At 50.5% G+C, this 13,465-nt stretch overlaps 23 non-coding genes across 23 annotated transcripts; all 23 read left to right on the top strand.

The window, feature by feature from the left end:
* Window positions 1–78: 78 nt before the first annotated feature.
* Window positions 79–150, top strand: Trnat-cgu (transfer RNA threonine (anticodon CGU)). The gene has a single exon. It is a non-coding gene; the product is annotated as a tRNA-Thr (tRNA).
* A 333-nt stretch (window positions 151–483) lies between these two features.
* Window positions 484–557, top strand: Trnan-guu (transfer RNA asparagine (anticodon GUU)). The gene has a single exon. It is a non-coding gene; the product is annotated as a tRNA-Asn (tRNA).
* A 671-nt stretch (window positions 558–1,228) lies between these two features.
* On the top strand, window positions 1,229–1,300 carry Trnat-cgu (transfer RNA threonine (anticodon CGU)). Its single transcript has one exon. It is a non-coding gene; the product is annotated as a tRNA-Thr (tRNA).
* Window positions 1,301–1,633: 333 nt separating this feature from the next.
* Trnan-guu (transfer RNA asparagine (anticodon GUU)) lies at window positions 1,634–1,707 on the top strand. Its single transcript has one exon. It is a non-coding gene; the product is annotated as a tRNA-Asn (tRNA).
* A 748-nt stretch (window positions 1,708–2,455) lies between these two features.
* Window positions 2,456–2,527, top strand: Trnat-cgu (transfer RNA threonine (anticodon CGU)). The gene has a single exon. It is a non-coding gene; the product is annotated as a tRNA-Thr (tRNA).
* Window positions 2,528–2,860: 333 nt separating this feature from the next.
* Window positions 2,861–2,934, top strand: Trnan-guu (transfer RNA asparagine (anticodon GUU)). The gene has a single exon. It is a non-coding gene; the product is annotated as a tRNA-Asn (tRNA).
* Window positions 2,935–3,605: 671 nt separating this feature from the next.
* On the top strand, window positions 3,606–3,677 carry Trnat-cgu (transfer RNA threonine (anticodon CGU)). Its single transcript has one exon. It is a non-coding gene; the product is annotated as a tRNA-Thr (tRNA).
* Window positions 3,678–4,010: 333 nt separating this feature from the next.
* Trnan-guu (transfer RNA asparagine (anticodon GUU)) lies at window positions 4,011–4,084 on the top strand. The gene has a single exon. It is a non-coding gene; the product is annotated as a tRNA-Asn (tRNA).
* A 748-nt stretch (window positions 4,085–4,832) lies between these two features.
* Trnat-cgu (transfer RNA threonine (anticodon CGU)) lies at window positions 4,833–4,904 on the top strand. Its single transcript has one exon. It is a non-coding gene; the product is annotated as a tRNA-Thr (tRNA).
* A 333-nt stretch (window positions 4,905–5,237) lies between these two features.
* Window positions 5,238–5,311, top strand: Trnan-guu (transfer RNA asparagine (anticodon GUU)). The gene has a single exon. It is a non-coding gene; the product is annotated as a tRNA-Asn (tRNA).
* A 671-nt stretch (window positions 5,312–5,982) lies between these two features.
* Trnat-cgu (transfer RNA threonine (anticodon CGU)) lies at window positions 5,983–6,054 on the top strand. The gene has a single exon. It is a non-coding gene; the product is annotated as a tRNA-Thr (tRNA).
* Window positions 6,055–6,387: 333 nt separating this feature from the next.
* On the top strand, window positions 6,388–6,461 carry Trnan-guu (transfer RNA asparagine (anticodon GUU)). The gene has a single exon. It is a non-coding gene; the product is annotated as a tRNA-Asn (tRNA).
* A 748-nt stretch (window positions 6,462–7,209) lies between these two features.
* Window positions 7,210–7,281, top strand: Trnat-cgu (transfer RNA threonine (anticodon CGU)). Its single transcript has one exon. It is a non-coding gene; the product is annotated as a tRNA-Thr (tRNA).
* A 333-nt stretch (window positions 7,282–7,614) lies between these two features.
* Window positions 7,615–7,688, top strand: Trnan-guu (transfer RNA asparagine (anticodon GUU)). The gene has a single exon. It is a non-coding gene; the product is annotated as a tRNA-Asn (tRNA).
* Window positions 7,689–8,359: 671 nt separating this feature from the next.
* Trnat-cgu (transfer RNA threonine (anticodon CGU)) lies at window positions 8,360–8,431 on the top strand. The gene has a single exon. It is a non-coding gene; the product is annotated as a tRNA-Thr (tRNA).
* Window positions 8,432–8,764: 333 nt separating this feature from the next.
* Trnan-guu (transfer RNA asparagine (anticodon GUU)) lies at window positions 8,765–8,838 on the top strand. Its single transcript has one exon. It is a non-coding gene; the product is annotated as a tRNA-Asn (tRNA).
* A 748-nt stretch (window positions 8,839–9,586) lies between these two features.
* Trnat-cgu (transfer RNA threonine (anticodon CGU)) lies at window positions 9,587–9,658 on the top strand. The gene has a single exon. It is a non-coding gene; the product is annotated as a tRNA-Thr (tRNA).
* A 333-nt stretch (window positions 9,659–9,991) lies between these two features.
* Window positions 9,992–10,065, top strand: Trnan-guu (transfer RNA asparagine (anticodon GUU)). Its single transcript has one exon. It is a non-coding gene; the product is annotated as a tRNA-Asn (tRNA).
* Window positions 10,066–10,736: 671 nt separating this feature from the next.
* Trnat-cgu (transfer RNA threonine (anticodon CGU)) lies at window positions 10,737–10,808 on the top strand. The gene has a single exon. It is a non-coding gene; the product is annotated as a tRNA-Thr (tRNA).
* A 333-nt stretch (window positions 10,809–11,141) lies between these two features.
* Trnan-guu (transfer RNA asparagine (anticodon GUU)) lies at window positions 11,142–11,215 on the top strand. The gene has a single exon. It is a non-coding gene; the product is annotated as a tRNA-Asn (tRNA).
* Window positions 11,216–11,886: 671 nt separating this feature from the next.
* Window positions 11,887–11,958, top strand: Trnat-cgu (transfer RNA threonine (anticodon CGU)). The gene has a single exon. It is a non-coding gene; the product is annotated as a tRNA-Thr (tRNA).
* Window positions 11,959–12,291: 333 nt separating this feature from the next.
* Window positions 12,292–12,365, top strand: Trnan-guu (transfer RNA asparagine (anticodon GUU)). Its single transcript has one exon. It is a non-coding gene; the product is annotated as a tRNA-Asn (tRNA).
* A 748-nt stretch (window positions 12,366–13,113) lies between these two features.
* Trnat-cgu (transfer RNA threonine (anticodon CGU)) lies at window positions 13,114–13,185 on the top strand. Its single transcript has one exon. It is a non-coding gene; the product is annotated as a tRNA-Thr (tRNA).
* Window positions 13,186–13,465: the final 280 nt, after the last annotated feature.

Below are 13,465 nucleotides of genomic sequence, written 5' to 3' on the forward strand. Positions count from 1 at the left end.
CCGATATCTGGTCGAGGGCTGTAAGATTCAGTATGATGACGTGACAAGTCAGGAGTAGCTCACGAACGCAAAGCTGCGGCCTTCTTAGCTCAGTGGTAGAGCACTGGTCTCGTAAACCAGGGGTCGTGAGTTCGACCCTCACAGAAGGCATTCATTTTTTTAACTTTGGTGCTAAGAGCAGAGCTAGCTCGAGCAGCATCTAACAGATGGCAGTGCACTGAATGAAGGGGAAGTTCTACAACCGATAAAGAGTGCTCTACTTGCATCAGAGGTTTACTGGATGTGTAGGCGGAACACTGTTTTGTATGCATTTTGTAGTATAATGTCATGCTTGGCGATGTCATTCGTTTATGAGCCCCACTACAGTGTGCATGCACGTTATCCATGTGAAGAGGCGTAAGCAGATACTACCATTCTGCGAGGTGCCTGCGAAAAGTACACGAGTTGCATTGATGAAGAGAGCAGAAGTGACCGAAAGTTAAGGCCTCCGTGGCGCAATCGGCTAGCGCGTTCGGCTGTTAACCGAAAGGTTGGTGGTTCGAGCCCACCCGGGGGCGAAATCGTTTTAATCGCCACCGAGGTGAAGACGTATGTCCACTTTGATAGAGATACACAGCTAGTGTGACAATTTGGCTGTGTTTGAATGATGCCACCCAGCCTTATACACATTCAGCCACGTGACAGTGGAGGTAAAAACATGGCCCTATGCGGACGTTCTACCGTTTTCCTATTAATTCGGCATGTGTGACACTGCAGTAGAGCGACGACCACTACAAAAGATGTATTATTTACATTTCATTTCGGCGTATACACCGCGAGTGCCATATGACAGGGCCTCTCTCTCGATGTCGATCTGCATTTGGCGTCTCTTAAGTGTCGGTCTGCAGTAGGCCGCTGTTGGCCGAGCGGCGTGCAGTCGCCTTACATGAAGCCCCCAGTGCCACTGTGGACGATGTAGCCAGAGAGAGGAGTCGAAAGGCGCGTTTCACAGTAGAGCCACGCTATCCCACAAGCTGTGCACTAGGTCAAGTTTTGCGCAGACCGCAAACCTTTGGTGGCTTGACGCTCGTCGTCGATCGTAAGGGTGAAACAGTGAAGAGAGTTGGAAAACGGTAAGGTGGACACCTCCAGCAGCATCTGTGTGTCAAATCCGATATCTGGTCGAGGGCTGTAAGATTCAGTATGATGACGTCACAAGTCGGGAGTAGCTCACGAACGCAAAGCTGCGGCCTTCTTAGCTCAGTGGTAGAGCACTGGTCTCGTAAACCAGGGGTCGTGAGTTCGACCCTCACAGAAGGCATTCATTTTTTTAACTTTGCTGCTGAGAGCAGAGCTAGCTCGAGCAGCATCTAACAGATGGCAGTGCACTGAATGAAGGGGAAGTTCTACAACCGATAAAGAGTGCTCTACTTGCATCAGAGGTTTACTGGATGTGTAGGCGGAACACTGTTTTGTATGCATTTTGTAGTATAATGTCATGCTTGGCGATGTCATTCGTTTATGAGCCCCACTACAGTGTGCATGCACGTTATCCATGTGAAGAGGCGTAAGCAGATACTACCATTCTGCGAGGTGCCTGCGAAAAGTACACGAGTTGCATTGATGAAGAGAGCAGAAGTGACCGAAAGTTAAGGCCTCCGTGGCGCAATCGGCTAGCGCGTTCGGCTGTTAACCGAAAGGTTGGTGGTTCGAGCCCACCCGGGGGCGAAATCGTTTTAATCGCCACCGAGGTGAAGACGTATGTCCACTTTGATAGAGATACACAGCTAGTGTGACAATTTGGCTGTGTTTGAATGATGCCACCCAGCCTTATACACATTCAGCCACGTGACAGTGGAGGTAAAAACATGGCCCTATGCGGACGTTCTACCGTTTTCCTATTAATTCGGCATGTGTGACACTGCAGTAGAGCGACGACCACTACAAAAGATGTATTATTTACATTTCATTTCGGCGTATACACCGCGAGTGCCATATGACAGGGCCTCTCTCTCGATGTCGATCTGCATTTGGCGTCTCTTAAGTGTCGGTCTGCAGTAGGCCGCTGTTGGCCGAGCGGCGTGCAGTCGCCTTACATGAAGCCCCCAGTGCCACTGTGGACGATGTAGCCAGAGAGAGGAGTCGAAAGGCGCGTTTCACAGTAGCGCCTTACATGAAGCCCCCAGTGCCACTGTGGACGATGTAGCCAGAGAGAGGAGTCGAAAGGCGCGTTTCACAGTAGAGCCACGCTATCCCACAAGCTGTGCACTAGGTCAAGTTTTGCGCAGACCGCAAACCTTTGGTGGCTTGACGCTCGTCGTCGATCGTAAGGGTGAAACAGTGAAGAGAGTTGGAAAACGGTAAGGTGGACACCTCCAGCAGCATCTGTGTGTCAAATCCGATATCTGGTCGAGGGCTGTAAGATTCAGTATGATGACGTGACAAGTCAGGAGTAGCTCACGAACGCAAAGCTGCGGCCTTCTTAGCTCAGTGGTAGAGCACTGGTCTCGTAAACCAGGGGTCGTGAGTTCGACCCTCACAGAAGGCATTCATTTTTTTAACTTTGGTGCTAAGAGCAGAGCTAGCTCGAGCAGCATCTAACAGATGGCAGTGCACTGAATGAAGGGGAAGTTCTACAACCGATAAAGAGTGCTCTACTTGCATCAGAGGTTTACTGGATGTGTAGGCGGAACACTGTTTTGTATGCATTTTGTAGTATAATGTCATGCTTGGCGATGTCATTCGTTTATGAGCCCCACTACAGTGTGCATGCACGTTATCCATGTGAAGAGGCGTAAGCAGATACTACCATTCTGCGAGGTGCCTGCAAAAAGTACACGAGTTGCATTGATGAAGAGAGCAGAAGTGACCGAAAGTTAAGGCCTCCGTGGCGCAATCGGCTAGCGCGTTCGGCTGTTAACCGAAAGGTTGGTGGTTCGAGCCCACCCGGGGGCGAAATCGTTTTAATCGCCACCGAGGTGAAGACGTATGTCCACTTTGATAGAGATACACAGCTAGTGTGACAATTTGGCTGTGTTTGAATGATGCCACCCAGCCTTATACACATTCAGCCACGTGACAGTGGAGGTAAAAACATGGCCCTATGCGGACGTTCTACCGTTTTCCTATTAATTCGGCATGTGTGACACTGCAGTAGAGCGACGACCACTACAAAAGATGTATTATTTACATTTCATTTCGGCGTATGCACCGCGAGTGCCATATGACAGGGCCTCTCTCTCGATGTCGATCTGCATTTGGCGTCTCTTAAGTGTCGGTCTGCAGTAGGCCGCTGTTGGCCGAGCGGCGTGCAGTCGCCTTACATGAAGCCCCCAGTGCCACTGTGGACGATGTAGCCAGAGAGAGGAGTCGAAAGGCGCGTTTCACAGTAGAGCCACGCTATCCCACAAGCTGTGCACTAGGTCAAGTTTTGCGCAGACCGCAAACCTTTGGTGGCTTGACGCTCGTCGTCGATCGTAAGGGTGAAACAGTGAAGAGAGTTGGAAAACGGTAAGGTGGACACCTCCAGCAGCATCTGTGTGTCAAATCCGATATCTGGTCGAGGGCCGTAAGATTCAGTATGATGACGTGACAAGTCGGGAGTAGCTCACGAACGCAAAGCTGCGGCCTTCTTAGCTCAGTGGTAGAGCACTGGTCTCGTAAACCAGGGGTCGTGAGTTCGACCCTCACAGAAGGCATTCAATTTTTTAACTTTGCTGCTGAGAGCAGAGCTAGCTCGAGCAGCATCTAACAGATGGCAGTGCACTGAATGAAGGGGAAGTTCTGCAACCGATAAAGAGTGCTCTACTTGCATCAGAGGTTTACTGGATGTGTAGGCGGAACACTGTTTTGTATGCATTTTGTAGTATAATGTCATGCTTGGCGATGTCATTCGTTTATGAGCCCCACTACAGTGTGCATGCACGTTATCCATGTGAAGAGGCGTAAGCAGATACTACCATTCTGCGAGGTGCCTGCGAAAAGTACACGAGTTGCATTGATGAAGAGAGCAGAAGTGACCGAAAGTTAAGGCCTCCGTGGCGCAATCGGCTAGCGCGTTCGGCTGTTAACCGAAAGGTTGGTGGTTCGAGCCCACCCGGGGGCGAAATCGTTTTAATCGCCACCGAGGTGAAGACGTATGTCCACTTTGATAGAGATACACAGCTAGTGTGACAATTTGGCTGTGTTTGAATGATGCCACCCAGCCTTATACACATTCAGCCACGTGACAGTGGAGGTAAAAACATGGCCCTATGCGGACGTTCTACCGTTTTCCTATTAATTCGGCATGTGTGACACTGCAGTAGAGCGACGACCACTACAAAAGATGTATTATTTACATTTCATTTCGGCGTATACACCGCGAGTGCCATATGACAGGGCCTCTCTCTCGATGTCGATCTGCATTTGGCGTCTCTTAAGTGTCGGTCTGCAGTAGGCCGCTGTTGGCCGAGCGGCGTGCAGTCGCCTTACATGAAGCCCCCAGTGCCACTGTGGACGATGTAGCCAGAGAGAGGAGTCGAAAGGCGCGTTTCACAGTAGCGCCTTACATGAAGCCCCCAGTGCCACTGTGGACGATGTAGCCAGAGAGAGGAGTCGAAAGGCGCGTTTCACAGTAGAGCCACGCTATCCCACAAGCTGTGCACTAGGTCAAGTTTTGCGCAGACCGCAAACCTTTGGTGGCTTGACGCTCGTCGTCGATCGTAAGGGTGAAACAGTGAAGAGAGTTGGAAAACGGTAAGGTGGACACCTCCAGCAGCATCTGTGTGTCAAATCCGATATCTGGTCGAGGGCTGTAAGATTCAGTATGATGACGTGACAAGTCAGGAGTAGCTCACGAACGCAAAGCTGCGGCCTTCTTAGCTCAGTGGTAGAGCACTGGTCTCGTAAACCAGGGGTCGTGAGTTCGACCCTCACAGAAGGCATTCATTTTTTTAACTTTGGTGCTAAGAGCAGAGCTAGCTCGAGCAGCATCTAACAGATGGCAGTGCACTGAATGAAGGGGAAGTTCTACAACCGATAAAGAGTGCTCTACTTGCATCAGAGGTTTACTGGATGTGTAGGCGGAACACTGTTTTGTATGCATTTTGTAGTATAATGTCATGCTTGGCGATGTCATTCGTTTATGAGCCCCACTACAGTGTGCATGCACGTTATCCATGTGAAGAGGCGTAAGCAGATACTACCATTCTGCGAGGTGCCTGCGAAAAGTACACGAGTTGCATTGATGAAGAGAGCAGAAGTGACCGGAAGGTAAGGCCTCCGTGGCGCAATCGGCTAGCGCGTTCGGCTGTTAACCGAAAGGTTGGTGGTTCGAGCCCACCCGGGGGCGAAATCGTTTTAATCGCCACCGAGGTGAGGACGTATGTCCACTTTGATAGAGATACACAGCTAGTGTGACAATTTGGCTGTGTTTGAATGATGCCACCCAGCCTTATACACATTCAGCCACGTGACAGTGGAGGTAAAAACATGGCCCTATGCGGACGTTCTACCGTTTTCCTATTAATTCGGCATGTGTGACACTGCAGTAGAGCGACGACCACTACAAAAGATGTATTATTTACATTTCATTTCGGCGTATACACCGCGAGTGCCATATGACAGGGCCTCTCTCTCGATGTCGATCTGCATTTGGCGTCTCTTAAGTGTCGGTCTGCAGTAGGCCGCTGTTGGCCGAGCGGCGTGCAGTCGCCTTACATGAAGCCCCCAGTGCCACTGTGGACGATGTAGCCAGAGAGAGGAGTCGAAAGGCGCGTTTCACAGTAGAGCCACGCTATCCCACAAGCTGTGCACTAGGTCAAGTTTTGCGCAGACCGCAAACCTTTGGTGGCTTGACGCTCGTCGTCGATCGTAAGGGTGAAACAGTGAAGAGAGTTGGAAAACGGTAAGGTGGACACCTCCAGCAGCATCTGTGTGTCAAATCCGATATCTGGTCGAGGGCTGTAAGATTCAGTATGATGACGTCACAAGTCGGGAGTAGCTCACGAACGCAAAGCTGCGGCCTTCTTAGCTCAGTGGTAGAGCACTGGTCTCGTAAACCAGGGGTCGTGAGTTCGACCCTCACAGAAGGCATTCATTTTTTTAACTTTGCTGCTGAGAGCAGAGCTAGCTCGAGCAGCATCTAACAGATGGCAGTGCACTGAATGAAGGGGAAGTTCTACAACCGATAAAGAGTGCTCTACTTGCATCAGAGGTTTACTGGATGTGTAGGCGGAACACTGTTTTGTATGCATTTTGTAGTATAATGTCATGCTTGGCGATGTCATTCGTTTATGAGCCCCACTACAGTGTGCATGCACGTTATCCATGTGAAGAGGCGTAAGCAGATACTACCATTCTGCGAGGTGCCTGCGAAAAGTACACGAGTTGCATTGATGAAGAGAGCAGAAGTGACCGAAAGTTAAGGCCTCCGTGGCGCAATCGGCTAGCGCGTTCGGCTGTTAACCGAAAGGTTGGTGGTTCGAGCCCACCCGGGGGCGAAATCGTTTTAATCGCCACCGAGGTGAAGACGTATGTCCACTTTGATAGAGATACACAGCTAGTGTGACAATTTGGCTGTGTTTGAATGATGCCACCCAGCCTTATACACATTCAGCCACGTGACAGTGGAGGTAAAAACATGGCCCTATGCGGACGTTCTACCGTTTTCCTATTAATTCGGCATGTGTGACACTGCAGTAGAGCGACGACCACTACAAAAGATGTATTATTTACATTTCATTTCGGCGTATACACCGCGAGTGCCATATGACAGGGCCTCTCTCTCGATGTCGATCTGCATTTGGCGTCTCTTAAGTGTCGGTCTGCAGTAGGCCGCTGTTGGCCGAGCGGCGTGCAGTCGCCTTACATGAAGCCCCCAGTGCCACTGTGGACGATGTAGCCAGAGAGAGGAGTCGAAAGGCGCGTTTCACAGTAGCGCCTTACATGAAGCCCCCAGTGCCACTGTGGACGATGTAGCCAGAGAGAGGAGTCGAAAGGCGCGTTTCACAGTAGAGCCACGCTATCCCACAAGCTGTGCACTAGGTCAAGTTTTGCGCAGACCGCAAACCTTTGGTGGCTTGACGCTCGTCGTCGATCGTAAGGGTGAAACAGTGAAGAGAGTTGGAAAACGGTAAGGTGGACACCTCCAGCAGCATCTGTGTGTCAAATCCGATATCTGGTCGAGGGCTGTAAGATTCAGTATGATGACGTGACAAGTCAGGAGTAGCTCACGAACGCAAAGCTGCGGCCTTCTTAGCTCAGTGGTAGAGCACTGGTCTCGTAAACCAGGGGTCGTGAGTTCGACCCTCACAGAAGGCATTCATTTTTTTAACTTTGGTGCTAAGAGCAGAGCTAGCTCGAGCAGCATCTAACAGATGGCAGTGCACTGAATGAAGGGGAAGTTCTACAACCGATAAAGAGTGCTCTACTTGCATCAGAGGTTTACTGGATGTGTAGGCGGAACACTGTTTTGTATGCATTTTGTAGTATAATGTCATGCTTGGCGATGTCATTCGTTTATGAGCCCCACTACAGTGTGCATGCACGTTATCCATGTGAAGAGGCGTAAGCAGATACTACCATTCTGCGAGGTGCCTGCGAAAAGTACACGAGTTGCATTGATGAAGAGAGCAGAAGTGACCGGAAGGTAAGGCCTCCGTGGCGCAATCGGCTAGCGCGTTCGGCTGTTAACCGAAAGGTTGGTGGTTCGAGCCCACCCGGGGGCGAAATCGTTTTAATCGCCACCGAGGTGAGGACGTATGTCCACTTTGATAGAGATACACAGCTAGTGTGACAATTTGGCTGTGTTTGAATGATGCCACCCAGCCTTATACACATTCAGCCACGTGACAGTGGAGGTAAAAACATGGCCCTATGCGGACGTTCTACCGTTTTCCTATTAATTCGGCATGTGTGACACTGCAGTAGAGCGACGACCACTACAAAAGATGTATTATTTACATTTCATTTCGGCGTATACACCGCGAGTGCCATATGACAGGGCCTCTCTCTCGATGTCGATCTGCATTTGGCGTCTCTTAAGTGTCGGTCTGCAGTAGGCCGCTGTTGGCCGAGCGGCGTGCAGTCGCCTTACATGAAGCCCCCAGTGCCACTGTGGACGATGTAGCCAGAGAGAGGAGTCGAAAGGCGCGTTTCACAGTAGAGCCACGCTATCCCACAAGCTGTGCACTAGGTCAAGTTTTGCGCAGACCGCAAACCTTTGGTGGCTTGACGCTCGTCGTCGATCGTAAGGGTGAAACAGTGAAGAGAGTTGGAAAACGGTAAGGTGGACACCTCCAGCAGCATCTGTGTGTCAAATCCGATATCTGGTCGAGGGCTGTAAGATTCAGTATGATGACGTCACAAGTCGGGAGTAGCTCACGAACGCAAAGCTGCGGCCTTCTTAGCTCAGTGGTAGAGCACTGGTCTCGTAAACCAGGGGTCGTGAGTTCGACCCTCACAGAAGGCATTCATTTTTTTAACTTTGCTGCTGAGAGCAGAGCTAGCTCGAGCAGCATCTAACAGATGGCAGTGCACTGAATGAAGGGGAAGTTCTACAACCGATAAAGAGTGCTCTACTTGCATCAGAGGTTTACTGGATGTGTAGGCGGAACACTGTTTTGTATGCATTTTGTAGTATAATGTCATGCTTGGCGATGTCATTCGTTTATGAGCCCCACTACAGTGTGCATGCACGTTATCCATGTGAAGAGGCGTAAGCAGATACTACCATTCTGCGAGGTGCCTGCGAAAAGTACACGAGTTGCATTGATGAAGAGAGCAGAAGTGACCGAAAGTTAAGGCCTCCGTGGCGCAATCGGCTAGCGCGTTCGGCTGTTAACCGAAAGGTTGGTGGTTCGAGCCCACCCGGGGGCGAAATCGTTTTAATCGCCACCGAGGTGAAGACGTATGTCCACTTTGATAGAGATACACAGCTAGTGTGACAATTTGGCTGTGTTTGAATGATGCCACCCAGCCTTATACACATTCAGCCACGTGACAGTGGAGGTAAAAACATGGCCCTATGCGGACGTTCTACCGTTTTCCTATTAATTCGGCATGTGTGACACTGCAGTAGAGCGACGACCACTACAAAAGATGTATTATTTACATTTCATTTCGGCGTATACACCGCGAGTGCCATATGACAGGGCCTCTCTCTCGATGTCGATCTGCATTTGGCGTCTCTTAAGTGTCGGTCTGCAGTAGGCCGCTGTTGGCCGAGCGGCGTGCAGTCGCCTTACATGAAGCCCCCAGTGCCACTGTGGACGATGTAGCCAGAGAGAGGAGTCGAAAGGCGCGTTTCACAGTAGCGCCTTACATGAAGCCCCCAGTGCCACTGTGGACGATGTAGCCAGAGAGAGGAGTCGAAAGGCGCGTTTCACAGTAGAGCCACGCTATCCCACAAGCTGTGCACTAGGTCAAGTTTTGCGCAGACCGCAAACCTTTGGTGGCTTGACGCTCGTCGTCGATCGTAAGGGTGAAACAGTGAAGAGAGTTGGAAAACGGTAAGGTGGACACCTCCAGCAGCATCTGTGTGTCAAATCCGATATCTGGTCGAGGGCTGTAAGATTCAGTATGATGACGTGACAAGTCAGGAGTAGCTCACGAACGCAAAGCTGCGGCCTTCTTAGCTCAGTGGTAGAGCACTGGTCTCGTAAACCAGGGGTCGTGAGTTCGACCCTCACAGAAGGCATTCATTTTTTTAACTTTGGTGCTAAGAGCAGAGCTAGCTCGAGCAGCATCTAACAGATGGCAGTGCACTGAATGAAGGGGAAGTTCTACAACCGATAAAGAGTGCTCTACTTGCATCAGAGGTTTACTGGATGTGTAGGCGGAACACTGTTTTGTATGCATTTTGTAGTATAATGTCATGCTTGGCGATGTCATTCGTTTATGAGCCCCACTACAGTGTGCATGCACGTTATCCATGTGAAGAGGCGTAAGCAGATACTACCATTCTGCGAGGTGCCTGCAAAAAGTACACGAGTTGCATTGATGAAGAGAGCAGAAGTGACCGAAAGTTAAGGCCTCCGTGGCGCAATCGGCTAGCGCGTTCGGCTGTTAACCGAAAGGTTGGTGGTTCGAGCCCACCCGGGGGCGAAATCGTTTTAATCGCCACCGAGGTGAAGACGTATGTCCACTTTGATAGAGATACACAGCTAGTGTGACAATTTGGCTGTGTTTGAATGATGCCACCCAGCCTTATACACATTCAGCCACGTGACAGTGGAGGTAAAAACATGGCCCTATGCGGACGTTCTACCGTTTTCCTATTAATTCGGCATGTGTGACACTGCAGTAGAGCGACGACCACTACAAAAGATGTATTATTTACATTTCATTTCGGCGTATGCACCGCGAGTGCCATATGACAGGGCCTCTCTCTCGATGTCGATCTGCATTTGGCGTCTCTTAAGTGTCGGTCTGCAGTAGGCCGCTGTTGGCCGAGCGGCGTGCAGTCGCCTTACATGAAGCCCCCAGTGCCACTGTGGACGATGTAGCCAGAGAGAGGAGTCGAAAGGCGCGTTTCACAGTAGAGCCACGCTATCCCACAAGCTGTGCACTAGGTCAAGTTTTGCGCAGACCGCAAACCTTTGGTGGCTTGACGCTCGTCGTCGATCGTAAGGGTGAAACAGTGAAGAGAGTTGGAAAACGGTAAGGTGGACACCTCCAGCAGCATCTGTGTGTCAAATCCGATATCTGGTCGAGGGCCGTAAGATTCAGTATGATGACGTGACAAGTCGGGAGTAGCTCACGAACGCAAAGCTGCGGCCTTCTTAGCTCAGTGGTAGAGCACTGGTCTCGTAAACCAGGGGTCGTGAGTTCGACCCTCACAGAAGGCATTCAATTTTTTAACTTTGCTGCTGAGAGCAGAGCTAGCTCGAGCAGCATCTAACAGATGGCAGTGCACTGAATGAAGGGGAAGTTCTGCAACCGATAAAGAGTGCTCTACTTGCATCAGAGGTTTACTGGATGTGTAGGCGGAACACTGTTTTGTATGCATTTTGTAGTATAATGTCATGCTTGGCGATGTCATTCGTTTATGAGCCCCACTACAGTGTGCATGCACGTTATCCATGTGAAGAGGCGTAAGCAGATACTACCATTCTGCGAGGTGCCTGCGAAAAGTACACGAGTTGCATTGATGAAGAGAGCAGAAGTGACCGAAAGTTAAGGCCTCCGTGGCGCAATCGGCTAGCGCGTTCGGCTGTTAACCGAAAGGTTGGTGGTTCGAGCCCACCCGGGGGCGAAATCGTTTTAATCGCCACCGAGGTGAAGACGTATGTCCACTTTGATAGAGATACACAGCTAGTGTGACAATTTGGCTGTGTTTGAATGATGCCACCCAGCCTTATACACATTCAGCCACGTGACAGTGGAGGTAAAAACATGGCCCTATGCGGACGTTCTACCGTTTTCCTATTAATTCGGCATGTGTGACACTGCAGTAGAGCGACGACCACTACAAAAGATGTATTATTTACATTTCATTTCGGCGTATACACCGCGAGTGCCATATGACAGGGCCTCTCTCTCGATGTCGATCTGCATTTGGCGTCTCTTAAGTGTCGGTCTGCAGTAGGCCGCTGTTGGCCGAGCGGCGTGCAGTCGCCTTACATGAAGCCCCCAGTGCCACTGTGGACGATGTAGCCAGAGAGAGGAGTCGAAAGGCGCGTTTCACAGTAGAGCCACGCTATCCCACAAGCTGTGCACTAGGTCAAGTTTTGCGCAGACCGCAAACCTTTGGTGGCTTGACGCTCGTCGTCGATCGTAAGGGTGAAACAGTGAAGAGAGTTGGAAAACGGTAAGGTGGACACCTCCAGCAGCATCTGTGTGTCAAATCCGATATCTGGTCGAGGGCTGTAAGATTCAGTATGATGACGTGACAAGTCAGGAGTAGCTCACGAACGCAAAGCTGCGGCCTTCTTAGCTCAGTGGTAGAGCACTGGTCTCGTAAACCAGGGGTCGTGAGTTCGACCCTCACAGAAGGCATTCATTTTTTTAACTTTGGTGCTAAGAGCAGAGCTAGCTCGAGCAGCATCTAACAGATGGCAGTGCACTGAATGAAGGGGAAGTTCTACAACCGATAAAGAGTGCTCTACTTGCATCAGAGGTTTACTGGATGTGTAGGCGGAACACTGTTTTGTATGCATTTTGTAGTATAATGTCATGCTTGGCGATGTCATTCGTTTATGAGCCCCACTACAGTGTGCATGCACGTTATCCATGTGAAGAGGCGTAAGCAGATACTACCATTCTGCGAGGTGCCTGCGAAAAGTACACGAGTTGCATTGATGAAGAGAGCAGAAGTGACCGGAAGGTAAGGCCTCCGTGGCGCAATCGGCTAGCGCGTTCGGCTGTTAACCGAAAGGTTGGTGGTTCGAGCCCACCCGGGGGCGAAATCGTTTTAATCGCCACCGAGGTGAGGACGTATGTCCACTTTGATAGAGATACACAGCTAGTGTGACAATTTGGCTGTGTTTGAATGATGCCACCCAGCCTTATACACATTCAGCCACGTGACAGTGGAGGTAAAAACATGGCCCTATGCGGACGTTCTACCGTTTTCCTATTAATTCGGCATGTGTGACACTGCAGTAGAGCGACGACCACTACAAAAGATGTATTATTTACATTTCATTTCGGCGTATACACCGCGAGTGCCATATGACAGGGCCTCTCTCTCGATGTCGATCTGCATTTGGCGTCTCTTAAGTGTCGGTCTGCAGTAGGCCGCTGTTGGCCGAGCGGCGTGCAGTCGCCTTACATGAAGCCCCCAGTGCCACTGTGGACGATGTAGCCAGAGAGAGGAGTCGAAAGGCGCGTTTCACAGTAGCGCCTTACATGAAGCCCCCAGTGCCACTGTGGACGATGTAGCCAGAGAGAGGAGTCGAAAGGCGCGTTTCACAGTAGAGCCACGCTATCCCACAAGCTGTGCACTAGGTCAAGTTTTGCGCAGACCGCAAACCTTTGGTGGCTTGACGCTCGTCGTCGATCGTAAGGGTGAAACAGTGAAGAGAGTTGGAAAACGGTAAGGTGGACACCTCCAGCAGCATCTGTGTGTCAAATCCGATATCTGGTCGAGGGCTGTAAGATTCAGTATGATGACGTGACAAGTCAGGAGTAGCTCACGAACGCAAAGCTGCGGCCTTCTTAGCTCAGTGGTAGAGCACTGGTCTCGTAAACCAGGGGTCGTGAGTTCGACCCTCACAGAAGGCATTCATTTTTTTAACTTTGGTGCTAAGAGCAGAGCTAGCTCGAGCAGCATCTAACAGATGGCAGTGCACTGAATGAAGGGGAAGTTCTACAACCGATAAAGAGTGCTCTACTTGCATCAGAGGTTTACTGGATGTGTAGGCGGAACACTGTTTTGTATGCATTTTGTAGTATAATGTCATGCTTGGCGATGTCATTCGTTTATGAGCCCCACTACAGTGTGCATGCACGTTATCCATGTGAAGAGGCGTAAGCAGATACTACCATTCTGCGAGGTGCCTGC

The sequence above is a fragment of the Schistocerca cancellata genome, unplaced genomic scaffold, assembly GCF_023864275.1.
Source record: "Schistocerca cancellata isolate TAMUIC-IGC-003103 unplaced genomic scaffold, iqSchCanc2.1 HiC_scaffold_830, whole genome shotgun sequence".
Classification (NCBI taxonomy): domain Eukaryota; kingdom Metazoa; phylum Arthropoda; class Insecta; order Orthoptera; family Acrididae; genus Schistocerca; species Schistocerca cancellata.